The 15663-nt window shown below is 30.8% G+C and overlaps 1 long non-coding RNA gene across 1 annotated transcript; it reads right to left on the bottom strand.

Moving 5' to 3' along the window:
* Window positions 1–12581: 12581 nt before the first annotated feature.
* On the bottom strand, window positions 12582–15457 carry LOC134706473 (uncharacterized). The gene is made up of 4 exons (XR_010105625.1): window positions 14887–15457; window positions 13857–14064; window positions 13286–13352; window positions 12582–12919 (listed from the first exon to the last, which is right to left on the bottom strand). It is a non-coding gene; the product is annotated as an uncharacterized LOC134706473 (long non-coding RNA).
* Window positions 15458–15663: the final 206 nt, after the last annotated feature.

Genomic DNA, 15663 nt, shown 5'->3' with positions numbered 1-15663 from the left:
AAGCATTATCTTTGAAAGAATTTATATCAGAAGTCTATACACGAAACAACTTGTTATTCAGACACTAGCACAATGAATGAAAAATTGGTTAAAAACATAGGAAAGTAAATTAATTACAGGAAATACAAATTTTATTTAGAAACTAAAGAAGAAATCGAACAAAGCTTAATCTAAAGATAACAATATCTTGATTAGACGATTTCAATGCTACTGTCCAACATACAGAAGCACACTCTACCTCGAACTCAAGAGTTGTCATTTGTTGTTAAACATGATGAATTGAATAACTAAAATAAAGGCAACATTAGTTTACCGATGTTCATATTTTGGTAATCGAATAGGAATAGAAAATTCAGAAAAAAGAAACTGTGGGAATCGCATGAACTATAAAAGAATGAAGATTGGGTATTTCAACAAGGCAGGTTATCAAAGGTACCAGGATTATAATTTAGTACGTCAGACGTGATAAAAGTCTACAAAAGTCTCGTCAGTGACGGTCATATCAAAATATTCATAAAGCCAAACAAGTACAAAGTTGAAGAGCATTGAGGATCCAAAATTCCAAAATTTTATGCCAAATACGGCTAAGGTAATCTATGCCTGGAATAAGAAAATTCTTAGTTTTTCGTAAATTCAAGATCATGCTAAACTATTGTACAGGATGATCTATTTACTTATCATGCTTATAGAATATACAAGCATTGTGACAATTAGTACACTTAAAGTGAAGATGTGTGCTTACTAGGAGATTACTGTGCAATTCTTCAATACAAATACAACATCGAAAAAACGCACAGAAATATGAGGGGAGAAAAACAAACACTTATTAATGAAAAGGTCACGCAGCCGGCAAAGAACTAGTAAAATATCAATAGAACAATAAAAAGCCATAAATCAATTGCAAATTTTTAAAGTACAGCCTACAAAAATATGACTGAATTGCTAAGCTCGTCTAACATCTCTTCAAGAAGTCGCTCAATGAGTTCCCAATAACCTCAAATGGATACTTATGATTGACTCCATCTGGGAATCCTGTATTTTAAATTGCATTATGAAAACTACTAAGAAACGCTGATATACAGAGAAAGTTAAAACAAATAGTTTGAAGCCGAAACTAATATTGAATTTCATTACCTGATTGTTTTGATGAGACGATTTAATACAGATCCTAAAAGAGCTGTGAAAGATACCGAAGGGACAATCGATTTATAGAAAACCATAGATAAAAAAGAGACAAACAGACAAACAGACAACTAGTAGTACACAACATACGCCATACGACATAGAAAGCTAACGACTAAGCATAACGAACCCCACCAAAAACTTGGGATAATATTAGGTGCGCCGAAAGGGTAAGCAGACCCTGATCCACATGTGGCAACCCTCGTGTTGCTTATTTTATTACAAAACCCGGTAAATAGTCTAAATAAGTAGATCACATTCGTGTTGAAAAGATAAGTTGATAGGAGCTACGACATAAGGAACATATCCGATATCATCTGTGAAACGGTTATTCCATAACGGTGAACCAACTTTATTTCAACTTCACAGAAGTCAGGAATATGGCCATTGTTATATTATTGTTCGTTTCTGTGTGTGTTACATTTTAACGTTGCGTTGTATGTTTTCTCTTACTTTTGAGTGTAAATTCACATTGCGGTAAGACGTGTTACTGTACTTGTCTATCCCAAATTCATGTATTTGGTTTTGATATTATGTTTGTAAATCTCTTGGGATTTTGTCTGATGCTTGGTCCGTTTCATTGTGTGTTACATTTCAGTGTTGTGTCGTTGTTCTCTTATATTTAATGCGTTTCCCTCGGTTTTAGTTTGTTACCCCGATTTTGTTTTTTGTCCATGGATTTATGAGTTTTGAACAGCGGTATACTATTGTTGCCTTTATTCATAAATCGATTAAACGAGAATTGATACGGGTTACAAACTTAAACCGAGGGAAACACATCAACTAAAATAGGAAATCAAAAACACTGAACTGCATCGTCAACAAACGTCAACAAAAATAGAAAAGGTCTTTTTGATAACAACTGGCATATTCTTCACTTAGAACAAAACATTTTTAAAAAATCATTGAGGGTTGAACTTGGTTTTATGACTTGCCAAACTTTCCGCTTATATTGTTATGTTAAAGATAATGCTAAATTGACAACACTACTTGACAGGAATATAGAACAAATCAAACGAATGAAAATTCACCCCAGAGAAATACATAGATTAATAATATAGTAGAACATTACAACATGTAAACCTTAAAATATCAACAGACATCCCCGGGAATCTGCGACAGCACACGATGACATGAGGAAACCACAAACGAGTGACAAACAAAGTATTCCAGTGGGACAGTCAAACTCATAAATCGAAAATAAACTGACAAAAGCATGCCTAAAAATGAAAAGGACAAACAGACAAACAATAGTACACATGAAACAACATAGAAAATTAAAGAATAAACAACACAGACTACACCATAAAAATGGCGTTTTTTCGTTTTAATTAACAATGGTAAACAATCGTTTGGATCAACGTTATATCAATTAAAATACCAGAACACTTATTATTATCAATTTAATCAAATTTTCGAATAAAATAACGACTTTATATATGATATATTTAATTTAGATGAGATTAAACTATAATGTATTAATAACAGAATAAGAATGATCGAAAAAATTATTAATTCTCAGGATTTTTTTATCAATATACGCTAATTTCACACAAGGGAACGATAGTCTAAAATTAGATCTTGATTAAAGCATTAATTCTCAGAAAATTCTAGCACGGTCAGTACATTGGGTTCCTAGAAACGTAATTAAATCTTACTCTCCTTATTGCAATGGCTGTGTTTCAGACAAGACTATGATGGATCTAATCAGACGGGTAATTACTATAATAGTCTGTGTAGTTAGTAGAATAAAGTTATGCATATACCAACCATGTCCTTTCGAGTTCAGAGAGAATGTATGTTTTGCCATCCTAATAAGAGATTACTGCATTACAATATAATATTTCATCCACTTAATTAATAATCGTGGTCGAACACAAATTATAATCCGTTTGTGAACTTCCTGTTTATTTGCTAAGGACTTTGATATTGTTGTCAGAAAGTATGCGATTAAGAGTGGTAAAACTGATTAATATTTACAGACAAACCGTTTAATGTTTATGGACTTTCCGATTAGATTTTCCTCTAAATTCAGTTTTTTTGTGATTTTATTTATTTTTTACAAATTTGTTTTGCGTTCATATTTTTTTCTATATAACAATAAGGTAGATATTTTTCTCGTTTGAGTTGTGTTACATGTCATATCGGGGCCTTTTATAACTGACTATGGGTATGGGTTTTGTTCATTATTGAAGGATGCACGGTAACCTTATGTCTGTGTCATTTTGGTCTCTTGTGGACATTTGTCTCAATGGCAATCATACCACATCTTCTTTTTAGAAATTCAACGTATCTATTTATACCATGTTAAAGTTAGTTTACTAAAAACAAAGCATGCATATGTTTTGTGTGTTTATCTGAAACAGATAATGCTATGTTATGCTTACTGTTGTTCGACATCTACACAAATGACTTACTTGTAAATTACAAATGTATAGAATTGAAATGTAAGAAAACCTTATAGAGACAAATGAAATGATGAGTTTATCAAATGAAACAGTCATACGTTAAATTTGTTATGACAAAGTTGCAAAACGAAATGGATTTTATATGAATGAAAATCACTATGTTCAATTTATCATTTTGAGATGATGATGTGTTTGTTATGTTTGAACTTAAATGGTTAAGTACTGTCATTTAAATCCTTGAAGTGAACATATGAAAAGTTTACCCTATGCAGGTTGCAGTCTTGTATTTGACCATAGGCTTACATGCTAAACAGCTAATCTTTGAAAATAAAAAAATAAAAAATGCTTCATAGAAAAATAAATTCATGTTCATATCATGTATGTACTAATGTGAAATTGTGATTTAATCGGAAAAAAAGTGGGTCATGACACGAAAAAGAAAGTTATGTAGCACTGAAGTCAAAACATTTTTTTCTACTTTCTGTTTAGTGTTATTACTAGGCCGCACTACTTCCAGTAAACATGATATCCTTCCACTTTTCTGGATTGAAATCCCAAAAAGATGCAAGATTTTTTTAAATCTATATATATATATATGTTTCAATTCAGCATAAACCTATAATCAAACAGAAAAAATGAGTCCAGGAAAAGCAATGAACACTGTTACATTTCTTTTATCTTGATGTTTTATAGATTCTGACATTTGAAAGTAACAGTTGTGTCCTACTTCTGTCCTACGTAATCAATTGTTCTCTCTTTGAATGTCAAAGTCCGAAATCTAAGACAATCATACAAGAGAAAAATGTATCTTGTTGGACAATCCATTTCTAAATTATTAACTTCATATCTATAAAGACAATGTAATTCGCCCATTTACTAATTCAGTATGACACTTTCCTTGTTTTATTCCAATAACAAATAGCCTTAGCTCCCCATTACTTCGAAATATATATTGTGTAAACGTTTTGTTTTTAAGAATCAATTTGGATATATGTCTTTGAGACTAGTCAATTGTCTGGAAGCCAGCTTTTTTTCCATTTCTTCCATTAGAAAAACTTAGCTATTGGTGTCTGCACTTTAATTGAATTTATTGTTCTAGTTTTTATGTCCAGTGGGTTTAACATAGCCTTTCTTTAGAAACCTTTAATAATTCTGGCTCCAATGATATTGGTATTTGTTTTACAACGACTGATATGACAAAATAATACAATGAAATAAAAAAGAATGTCTATAGCATCAGGGAAAAAAATTATATGTGATATAGAAATACTGAAATGAAATTAAATGAAACAGAACGTACAAAGCATCGGGAAATAAATTATATGTGATATAGAAATACTGAAATGAAATGAACGGAATGTCCATAGCATCGGGAAATACATTGTATGTGATATAGAAATACAACCCTAACAGTAACAAAAGTCAAGGATCTCAAATAACCGTATAACACCAACGTAAGTCTACATTAAAACCAGTCTACCTTCCCCACATGACGTCTACGTCATTTGATCCCTGGTTGAAAGTTGTTCTATTGCAAACATACTACACATTCTTATTTGTGTGTAAGTAAATGGTGAACATGATTGATCCTTGTTAATTCTTATTAATGTTTAGTCTAACACGGGTTATGTTCTTCTCATATATGTTATGATGGTATGATTCTAAACCCCTAACGAGAAGGATTGTGCCTGACGTTCTTATGATGAAATCATAATCTTTCAGTCAGGTTAATTGAAATCTGGAGCTGGGATTTCAGTTAACTGCTAGTAGTCTGTTGTTATTTATGCATTATTGTCATTTTGGTTTTTTTCTGACATCAGACTCGGACTTCTCTTGAACTGAATTTTAATGTGCGTATTGTTATGCGTTTACTTTTCTACAATGGCTAGAGGTATAGGGGAAGGGTTGAGATCTCACAAACATGTTTAACCCCGCCGCATTTTTTGCGCCTGTCCTAAGTCAGGAGTCTGGCCTTTGTTAGTCTTGTATTATTTTAATTTTAGTTTCTTGTGTACAATTTAGAAATTAGTATGGCGTTCATTATCACTGAACTAGTATATATTTGTTTAGGGACCAGGTGAAGGACGCCTCCGGGTGCGGGAATTCCTCGCTACATTGAAGACCTGTTGGTGACCTTCTGCTGTTGATTTTTCTATGGTCGGATTGTTGTCTCTTTAACACATTCCCCATTTCCATTCTCATTTGTATTAGTCTACTATATACACATATATGTCTGTACGATTGCCATGTATAACTGGAATACATTTTTCTTCTTTTACGATCAAGAGAAAATGTTAGATAGCAAACCTTTGAAATAGTTTAGGAGCGTAGGCGACAAATAATTGCTTTAACCCTGTTCATTTGAACAGGTTCATTTGAACAAGGTCGATCGTTGTCTCATTGGCATTATACCACATCTAATTATTCGTGTAATGAGGTAAATATCCATACTGTACCAACTAAACTTTGACTGCACATTTGTACAATCACATAATTTATTAACTAATAATTTGCATGCATGTACTAAATGAGACTGGGAAAAAAAGAGAAAACGCTAAAGATCGTCTATAACTCTCTACATTAAAACGTATGACTGAATACATTACTCAAGTTTGCCTGGACCCTTTTCTTCTATTAAAATAGTTTACACCCCAACTGGGTATCTGTTTGTGTTGTTGCACGTTACTCTAATTTTCTTATACTCTGCATTTTTCCTGTCTATTACACATTTATTCTGTAAACAAAAAGTATCTGTGATTGGTGAATGAAGCCAGCTCATGACGTTTCTTATTTCAGTCTGGCCATTTTCATTAAAGTATTCTCACTTCCAGGTCACTGCTGTTTGTTCGCCTGTCTAGATGAACATTCATTTCGCTAAATTTACATCAATTTAAATAATGTTGTTAATATAGTTGGCTAAACGCTTTAGAAAGTCCTTTCCATTTTGAAATTATTTAACCTTTAAAAGTATTAATAGGTGAAACATAAATTGTTTTTGATATCATATATGTCAACCACTTAGCCATTAGACTGTCTAAAACCAGTTCCTGAACTATTTCATAAAAGACATTGTTATTGCTTTCAGTTAAATAAAATAATAATGTGATTTCAAATTATATATGAATGGGATGATACTTTTGATCAGTTTAAACTAAAATCCAAAATTCAATATATCACTGAAAGGCCAAATAAATGTTTTTTTTGACATTCAACACCTCACTTTGATGAAGTCCAATATACGCAATATGCTCATTCAAAATGGTATTTCATACATATAAATTTATTTGTAGATTTCTATACGATATTTTTCTTCAAACCATAAATTCGGTACGGTTGTTTTTAAATTTTAGATAGTAATGTCAGGGCTTTTTGTGGTAGTTTTTTTCAGTTTTGTTTAATAATGGAATATGAAAATATCGATATTGCAGCATTAAAAACTGGGGATATCTATTTGACAGAATTCAAAGCTATAACATTTCGTTTTTTAACAACCTGTCAATTATATGTCATTTTTTCAATATTTATGTTTTTTACATGTATGACATGTGTTAATGTGATAACATTATTACGATAATGATACATATTACAGAGAAGACCGTTTTGACATCATTGGAATTTCACGGGACTACATAATTTGTCTTCTCACTATATTGTTTTCTAATAAATTCAAATATCAGTGACATGCAATTTTTTTCAGACAAATAGTCATTGCAGATGGCTTTAATGGTTTCTGGTGTTTCTATTGTATCCGTCTATAAAGTTTTTGGATTTCAATATTTATTTCTCTTGGTTTTATTAGGTAGTAATAGGTAACATAAATGATTTCGCTCATTTCCTAAATAAATTGTAAATCTTGATGTAGAATGTCTGTGCTTGAGATGTTTATGGTTTCTGTTGACGGTTAGATTTGTGTAACAATGAATAGTTTATCTCTTTAAATTTGCAGGGATAAGAACTTAAGAACTTATTCCGAAAAAAGGCAAAAATATATCATATTCAAACTCACAAATAAAAAATAAACAGACACTTTATAACCATTATGTAATTTATTGGGTTTCTAATCAAATTTCTATCTCATTTCATTTTTGTATACCATACTACTTGCATGTATATAAGTAAACAATTCTAAGTCAAAGTACGCGTCAACTCGAAACCTCGGCTCACTTCAGCAAGCTATAAAGAGCCACAAAATGACTAAGGCAAAACCATTCAAACAGGAACATAAATGGTCTAATCTATTTAAAAAAACGAAAAACGAAAAACACCTGTAAACCAACTCAACAAACGAAAACCACTGAACATCAGGTTCCTGACGAAAAACAGGTGAATACAAATTTAGCAAGTTTCAAAGTTTTATCGGGGGTAAACCATTACCAATTTGAAACAAATGTGTAAATTCACCACATAGAAAGGCATACAATGAAATATCCATTGAAATGGTTTCTCTCAATTAAAAGTCTCATTAACAATTAATAAAACATTGGGATTGTTAACCAATACCCAAAGACAAACATAACCTTGGACAAACCAGTACCAAAGGAAATAACATAGGCAGCTAAATAAATAAAAACTGTTTAGTGAGGTATATGATGGAGTAAGGTTATGGAAGTTACAAAATAAATATTTTTTTTTGTTCATATTACAAGAACCGAAGTGGTCATTTATCCTCATACAAAACACTCATAAATTATCAAACATAGTGAGACGAAATTTATAGATAAGTAATCATTAAATAACAAAATAATGCAGTGCAAATTGTATCAACAGGTAACACGAACCCCGACAGTGAAATTGATAATCCGTTTATTTAACCATCTATCTAGTTTTACAATCATGGTTTAACATACTCAATATGCAAATGGTATCCATAAATCGTTTACTGTGGGTTTTTTTTTAATCTGAATCACAAATTCAATTCACATGATTCGCACTACGTGAATTTTAAAAATAACGAGATGAGGTAGAACTGTCTTTTAAAGATCTACCTATAATTTTTACTTTTACAAATTGTGACTTGAATGGAGTATTGTCTCAATGGCACTCATACCATATTTTATTAATATATTTTACACATCAAAGGGCATGTCTGTAAATAAATGAATTTCAACTTACGGCCTTGACTAATGGCATTGGAGTAAACTGGAAAGTGTGGCAGACTTCTGAAAGAGAGATGCATTCCTATAGTCTCATATTCTACTAATAAGGAGTTATTGTCCATCAGTTTTCTTCTTTCTTTTTGCGGTGTAGAAAGTAAAATCACAAAAATACTGAACTCAGAAAAAAATTAAATCGGAAAGACTCTAAACATGGCAAAACTCACATAACAAAACACATAAAAACGAATGGACAACAACTGTCATATTCATGTCTAGGTACAGTCATTTTCAAATGTAGAAAATGATGGATTAAACCTGGTTTTATATCGCTAAACCTATCACTTTGTATGACAGTGTCATCGAACTCCGTTATATTTACATTGAGGGACAAACATTGTCTTGCACCATCCTACGCTATAACGTCAGATTCGAAAGACATAGGAGTATCAACTAAACATTAAACTCAACAATTGTAACAAACAAAATATATAGGTCAACCAATACAACTGTTTTAGTCGTAAAAAAATCACGGGTGTGCCAATTTAACTTTACAGGTAAAACCAGGTCATGTGTAACAATCTCCCTTATTGTGTTTAGAACAATTGTTCGTCGCTTCATTTTTATGAACGTTACTTTAAAAAAACATCACACAATTTGAAAACATGTTAAGGCGATTTTTTTAATATATTTTTGAATTATTTATACAAAGATATTGTATTATTGTCTGTGATTTTTTTTTATATAAAGATCACATCTGGCTGAATTGTTTTTTAAATTTAAAAATAAAATGTACTTGTACTTTTGAGAGATATATTTTTGAAGGAGGATAGGTAATAATGGTTCTCCTATATATATGTAATTCCACAATAATTTAGCTATAAAGATTATTACAACATAAAAGACGTTATTTTCTTAAAACGATATCAAAGACGAACAGGAAGATTGCTTTATGAAATTACATCAGTGCTTAACAGTTAAGGGTCTCCGGGCATGCCTTGGAGTCAATTTTTCAATTATTGATAGAGGACATACCGTCATACGATGTTGTCCTTAGAAAATTAACGCAAAAATTGTTTTTGTGGTATAGATTGAACCACTTTACTGGTTTCGAAAGAAGTTATCTATGTGTGGGAATGTTATTTAAGCAATGAACGCGTCTGACCCGGAATCACACTTTGAAATTACATCAAAACTATAATATTCAGTTTTTTTAAAGGGACTTTCATTTTCGAATAACATTTATTATGTCATGTCAATGTTTTGGCTAGAGGTTTAAAGCAAGGTTTTAAAAACGAGCAATATGTGTCAGGTAGATTGTATCCAATAATGAGGATGTAAAAGTAAAGGTCAAATACGGAACAAAATTACGTAATTTAAAATGTGAATGATGTGCAGTTATATATGCCTATATTGTATTTTTTCTATTTGTAATTGACTAACAATAAGTTGGATATATTAAAATTTATAAATGTATGTTTTACACAGAAATTAAACTATCAAGTACTAACAAAATGTATTTCATACTACTAACGGTTAACGAAGCCGGGATAAGGTACCGGTATTTGATGTATCTGTCGTTTACAAGTTGCGATTTTGTACAGGTTATAACATGTACAAAAGTGTTGTACATGTTATAACTTGTATAATGCAAAAATACAAGTTATAACATGTACAAAAGTACCTCATACATGTTATAACCTGTACAAAATATTGCTTAAAAATTGTTTTAACTTGTACAAAATTTAAGATTAATCTTAATGAAGTGAAAAATATATTTAAATTCACCAATGCATAAAGAACAACTAAAATAATGTTTCTGTAGAGGACAATGATCACAAAATTTCAGAAATATATGTTTCATGACTTATGTTGTCAAAATGTGTTTTTATGTAATTGTATGTTTTATGCGTTCCATCATGGCTTAAATAAGTGCGACACTATTTACTAAAAGCTTGCAATTCCCCAATGACAATTACATTATATACTACTAACTAAATTCATCCAAAAAGTTTAAGAACAATGACTTATAATTTTGGGTAATACTCCTCCCTCTCCTTTTATAGCATGCAAAGACTAAAACAATTTCTCATATGCTTACTCTGTAAAAGCAAGAGAAAGCTGAAATAGTTTAATTGGACCACGCTTCATTGTCAATATATTTGGATCTACTCTTCAACATTTTTGGCCTTCAGCATGACTTATGTAAATTTGTAACTCAATTTTTATTTTATAAACTATGAGATCATTACATGAGGCGAATGTCATTTTGATTGTTTTAAATATATATCCTCTACTTTGAAAGTATTTATTTTTGGCCTTTAGATATTGTATGCTCCATCGGCGGGTTGTTGTTTTTAGACACATACCCCATTTCCATTCTCAATTTTATTTGTAAACACATCTATCCTGGCTATCCTCAGACATATATATCTTATGACAGGTCTTAGCAATGCTTCAAAATACCGACCCCTGGACATTAACTGTATCAAAAAAAAGAACAAAACACACTAGCATAAAGGAATAATAAAAAAGTGATGAAAATATTATTGAGGTTAATAACATTTATTGCGATAATAAAAACATTTCCTTATTTTTCAATTTTGTACAAGTTGAAACCATTTTCCAGCAATATTTTGTACAGGTTATAAAATGTATTTTTGCATTATACAAGTTATAACATGTACTAATAAATGTGAATAACTATTAATAAACATGATTTACCTTTAAAAAAAAGCAAGGTTTTAAATTAAACAACCTGGTTTTGTTGACAACAATTATAGTGGTTTTTTGTTTTTGTTTTTGATTTCATTAGCAATCATTGAAAAAAGATCGTAAACCGGACTGTTAGACTTGTACTGCATGTAGATTTTTAAACAAAATGATTTAAAGCATATTTCTTATTTTTTTTGTTTTTCAATTGATTTTGTATTTGGTGTTTTTCGTGATTAGCTGTCACAACAGGGCACAGCTCATTAGTGTATACTTTTAGAACCGCTTTCGTACATTCCGTTTGTACATTGCGCAGCTTCTACTGTCTCTCATTAAGTGTGGATAATGTTTACACTTATATATTTCGATAAGTTTATAATGTATAATTGATTGTTACATAATTGTAGTTCGTTCATTTTTAAAACTAAAGTAAGCCGTTTGTTTTCTCGTTTGAATTGTTCAACATTGTCATATCGGGGCCTTTTATAGCTGACTATGCAGTATGGGCTTTGGGCATTGTTGAAGACCGCACTGTGAACTATAGCTGTTAATTTATGTGTCATTTCGGAGAGTTGTCTCATTTGTCATAATACCACATCTTCATTTTGACAAGTAAATGTACTCTACAAAACTTAATTGTACACTCTACCACGGACATCATGCAATTCCACTGATCAAGATTAAAAACGGAAAGGCTTAAATTTAAGGGGGGAATAAATACAGCTTCATATCATATTCCAGAAATCAGTTCAGCTTTTGTCCTAATCAAAGTATTTGCATGGATCTTTCCTTTTTCAATTTGTTCATATTAAGACTTGATAATCAGAAATGATTAAACCTTGCACTACATGTTATAACAAATATCTATAAAAAGATTTTAATTTCACCTTCAGGACTTAAATCAAACTTACAAAGTATTTTATGTCTTCATTTTTAATAAGATAGAGGAACAAAGCTTACAAATCTTTTGATTTTTCATTTAATTTTGTATTTTGGTTTTGTAAACCTACTTATAAAGGATGTAATTATACTGTTGTAGATTATGATAGTCTGTATAACCTAGTATAGCATTATTTTCGAGTACAGAGATTTTACTGTACTGCTTTTAATATTGTATTTTGTTTGCGTACCATTCATTACATATAAATAAGAAGATGTAGTTTTGTTGGGTGAGTTGCACCTTTTAGTTGCTGAGATATACCTTTGTTGTATATGAAATTGGATGTTTAATGTTACCAAAGTCAATGAAGTGGAAAATGTAGGTCAGTGACATATGTGTACAAGTTTACATGATCCTTCATTTTATAGTTGAGTCTACTAAATATATTGTCCAAAAAGAAATGTTATAAATGCCTGCAAAACACCATTATTAGATTAAAAAGTGTCAAATGAAACCTCAAGTTTTTTCTCAAAGGTAACTACATGTAATCATCCTAAAATGTATGTATTTACCATTGACAGTCATCCTTCATTTTTCTGCATAACTGCTGTTAAAAACCTGCTGTTAAATGATTACCATGGGACCTACAATTGATAACAAATATAAAAAAAACTTAAATAAGTAAATTTATATTATATAGATTTATATTAAGTGAGAGTTTTAAATTACTTGTTATCAATGTTGGTTGTTCAATATCAAAATAATGAAAATAATGATAAAAAAAGCCATTTCTTTTAATAAAAAAACTATAAATCCACTCACATCGAAACTTAGAAAAAAAATCCTATTCCATATAATAACAAGATCATTGCTAAGTATTGGCATCCTCTCACCATAGAAGACTGTTGCTTTCACATGGTTGTTTAGAATCTACAATGTCCACTTTCACCTTGACATTTGGGAATATCTTTTCTATTAATAAAGTTTAAGCCTAAATTCTTTAAATTTACCTGTATCACTTTCATAGTTTCAACCAGTACCAAACATTTGCCATTCTGCAACAAAAGTAGCTTCAACCTAATGAAAAAAAGTAGTAACAAAATTTACAAATATATCTAAATGAAAGTGCATGCAGTGTTCAAATACTATAGCTGAAACATATTACATTTAAAATTAACTGGAAACTCAGACGGTTAACAATGAAATTTGTAATAATAATATGTATAAAGGCTTTCAAAACCAAATAGGTTTCATTAAATTTGTTGAAATTATACATTAATATAGATTTAATTTAATAAATACAAATGTTACTAATTCTAGTTCAATATTTTTTGTTGAGACAAATTCTGACATGTTTTATACATAAAAGTCTTTAAGTATATATATAACAATGCTTTACCACAAAATTGATTTAAAAAAAATTACCCTAAACTTAAAATTATTTCCAAGATCTTTTAAATCATTTTTATGACTGCTTAAGTGCAAATATGAATATAATTATGGTCCTCATTATACTTTATATCCACTTAGGAAAATTATAAAAAAACAACTTTGAAATTATATGACTAAAGATTTAATTACCTTCCAATTATTCATTAAATTAACCATGTTTAAAACTGTTTCTTCTTTTGAATTTATTTACAGCATTCTTTTGCAACTGCAAATATTTTCTTTCCAGTTTCATTCTCCTTTTTCTTTTTAAGTATGGCTGATGAATTCACATAAAGTACATTCAATCCATTAAGGAAATTGTTGAAATGTGTGGCACAAATTCCTGCATGTATCATTCCTGAAAAATATGATATGAAATGTCATTCTGCACATCATGGCACATGTATTGGTTAATTAGATAAACTATAAACTATTTAGACTTAGTTCATAATTTTATTACAATTGATTTTTTCAATTTATATTTATATAATATGATTGTGAATTCATGTTTATCTATTTTCTTATAGATCACAGACTCATATTTATTTCTAATAATGTGGAATGAGGGTGGGTGCCCCCCCCTCCTTCTTGATTTTCTTTTTTGCCTTCATGCATTATTCTGCATTCTACACATTATTCTAGGTGTTTTAAATGACTAAATATGTAAGGTATCAGACCACTTGGTCTCTGATCACTTGCAAAAGAAGACTTATTAAATATGAAAATTCTGATTATAAAATAAAGAAAACTAATATTTTAAGTTTGTAAAACATTATTTTTGTGAATGAATCATACTTTTTCAATTCTAATTTTATTTATGGTTATATAATTGCTACCAAATAAGTATTTACAAAAGAATCCTCCCCTTTTGGATGCAAAACTAAAAAGTCCCTTATGTATCTATAGATGTCTTTCTGTTCATTTCAAAAATGATAAATAACTTCCAGGGGCAAAATTCCAGAAAAATTACCAAGTCCAGCTTCATAAAAAATTTGAGCAGCACTTCCCCTCAAAATAAAGCTTTTTACCCTCAAACCACATAAACCCCAGACCATAATAGAGGGGAATTGAAGAAAGAAAAAGAGAGGTGTGGGGCAGGTTCATTTATTCAAGACATGAAACCATACACCTTCTCCACCCAGTAAAATTAAAACGTTTAAAGAGAAAATTAAACTCTTACCATGTACAGCTTTTGAATTGATAACAATTCACCAGTTCCATTTCTTTCCTCGTTTCAACACTGTTACACATGTATGATAAGCAGGTTACATTCACTGCAGCTACAACGATATGGTATGGACAAAAAGCTCCACGGCCTCCGCCTCGGCTCCTGGTCCAAGCCTTGACGGTCGTATTTCCGTTCACAGACAGTATCCGCAGGGGACAGTTTTATATCTTAACGAACTTATTCTGCACTAGGTGATCAACTGGAGCTATCCTTCGACCTTCTTTCCAGGTTTCGTCAAACGGAGAGTCACTGTCTGTGATCGGACGCCGAATTTCTCCAACTTCCAAAAACTTATATCATATGATCTTATAAGTTGAGAATCATTTAAGACTGTGTGAACTTTCAAGTTGAAGCTATTCATATTCTTTATTTTAAAAGAACGCATGCATTTATCCTTTCTGATAAACCTTCCTTTCTTCTGAGCGATGGGCTGTAACTTAGAAGTTGTTTACACACGTTGTCAACAGACGACATTGGAACTGTTACCGTGACCTAGATATACAGGCGATATATCCTAATTTTTTTTAACGGGAACCAGGTTTACATCAGTAAAACGTTGTTATCTCCCTTAGTGTCGGGAGCTACCTTAAAGGGTCAAGATCGAGATATGAAACAATATAGTTTAATTTCTACTTTATTTATCTGCATGTCCTAAGTCAGAAACCTTGTAGATGGATGTCTTATGTTATATCTTAATGATTTGTTCGGTTAATTGTTTTTGTGGTTTGA

This window comes from Mytilus trossulus, chromosome 1 (assembly GCF_036588685.1).
Source record: "Mytilus trossulus isolate FHL-02 chromosome 1, PNRI_Mtr1.1.1.hap1, whole genome shotgun sequence".
NCBI classification, from domain to species: domain Eukaryota; kingdom Metazoa; phylum Mollusca; class Bivalvia; order Mytilida; family Mytilidae; genus Mytilus; species Mytilus trossulus.
The sequence above is the reverse complement of the archived record's forward strand: the minus strand, read 5'-3'. Positions and strand labels throughout refer to the sequence as shown.